Here is a 2143-nt window from a genome sequence, read left to right as displayed (position 1 = left end):
TTTTAGCATCAACTGGACTTTTTCCTATTTCGTTCTTGAACATTTTCAGAACTTTTCTTTCAAAACGGAAGCACAAGGTCAATGACGAGTGACATCACCATTGATCGTACAGGAGAAATTGCTTCCTCCCATCAATCTTGGAAGGGAATAAAGCTGTTTTTTTTTTCTTTCAAGTCTATCATTCTCGGGTGGGAATCATAATTCAAAGCTTGGAAATCATTCAGGAGAGATGCCAATCTTTCCACACGTAAACGACTGAACGTACTTACCACAAGGTCAGACTCTACAAAGCTCCAAAAAGATGTGTGTATATTAACACAGTGGGATTCTGTGCAATAATTGCTGTAAGGATAACATGGAAATTAGTTCATTTTTAAGTTTAAATTATGGAAATTTCTAAAAATGTTTGGGAATATTTTTAACTTTTTGTTTTTGACAGACAAGAAAAAAAAACTTGTACATTTTCGGCCAATGATCTACAAGCTGACAGTTACTTTTACTCTTATTTTGGTATTTAACATTAGAAATTACTGCTCCAAAACAAACAAACAAACAGTACAAAACATTTAAGATGCTGTATTTATCACAAGATATGCCTGATACCCTAACTTGTTTAGAAAGAAAAAATAAAACCACTTTATGCACCAACAGTATAACTTTATGTAAAATATACACATTTTTCTGGATAATTTTAGTATCTAACCAGTTGCATGTCTGCTCTTTTTTAATGTTTTTCTGAGATGCAGTTTAGTATATTCTAAGGTTTTACAAAAACCTCATTCCAAAAATGCAATTTATTAAAATACTTATCTAAAACATTAAGTAATAAGTCAGTCAACCTAATTTTTAAAACATTTCTCCTGCAAAGTGCACCATCTCATGCTGAATCTGTTCCCGGCCACTAGAGGGCACTACAAGCTAGTTTCTCAATGCAGACTTGAACCAACGCTGTCTCCTCCCTCACCAAGAAGACCACTTTGCTAAATCGATTAAAGGTTAATCCACTTAATTGAGATTTTAGACTATAAAAAGATTTATGTGTTCTAGTAAAGTTTCTCCTCGCCGTCTGTTTCTGTATTCCACAAATCTGACTAAAGAAAAGATTTTCTATCCACTGAACACCAGAAGCTTTAGAGGTACCAGCCCCAGACCATTTGATGTCTGCTTTAAAATTCACAACCGCTGGTGTTCTGCTTTTCTGGAATACAAATTCGATACCTTAAGAGATGGTGTGTGTTCTGATCAGGCAGCTGTCTGGCATAAATACCACTGCTCATCTCAAACAAAGCTGCCAACTCCTTAAGCCTTCAGAAGGCTGGAAGCAAGGTTCACTGAGAGGTCTGAGTGGAAAGTCTTTGTGCACAGACATCATTGAAATAACTGTATTCCTGTCACTTTTGCAGACACTGGCTGTGCATTTGACTCGCGCATTTTGGCCATAAGCGGCTTCCACCTTTGCCTGCTTTCTGTCTGGGTGTCACGGGCTGTGATGCTGCTGGAATGGAGTCAGCACTGCAGCAGAGGCGGCCGGTCGGGTAGTAAATAACATGACGTTAACTCTAGCCAGCTCTACATTACACAGCTGTAAACAGCTTGTCTATGAGTGATTACCATTTACTAAAAGGCCTTCCCCTTGATGTTTATATAGCTCAAAAAAAAGAACTGCAACAGCTATTGAATGATACCAGGATATCTTACTACTATTAATGTTTATACATTTTAGCTCACTTAGTGGAGATTTTATACCAGAAACATATTTCCGAAATGCTCTAAAATTGATGTTAGGCATCTTCTTCTTTTTTCAAGTTTTGTACAGTTTTTTTTTCAGTCTTATAAGGAAAATTTGCAAATATTAATATTCAGATTTTTAAGCTTTTTTTTTTAATGCAAAGTTAATTTTTTTAAACCGACTCTTAAGTAGGTGTGTTGTGAGAAATCGATTTGGCGATATATCGCGATATTTTATTTGCCGATTCTTGTATTGATTTAAGATGTTGACAAGACAATATTTAATGATTTATTTATGAGCAAACGTAGTTTAGCATCTTACTTTTGTTTTCCTAAACCCCCGACCGCAGCACTTTACAGCATTTTATTATTTATTTTATACTTTTAGAACCTTATTGGCAAAGACACATTCATT

This window comes from Oryzias melastigma, linkage group LG15 (genome assembly GCF_002922805.2).
Source record: "Oryzias melastigma strain HK-1 linkage group LG15, ASM292280v2, whole genome shotgun sequence".
Lineage (NCBI taxonomy): Eukaryota > Metazoa > Chordata > Actinopteri > Beloniformes > Adrianichthyidae > Oryzias > Oryzias melastigma.
Note: the sequence above shows the minus strand (reverse complement) of the source record.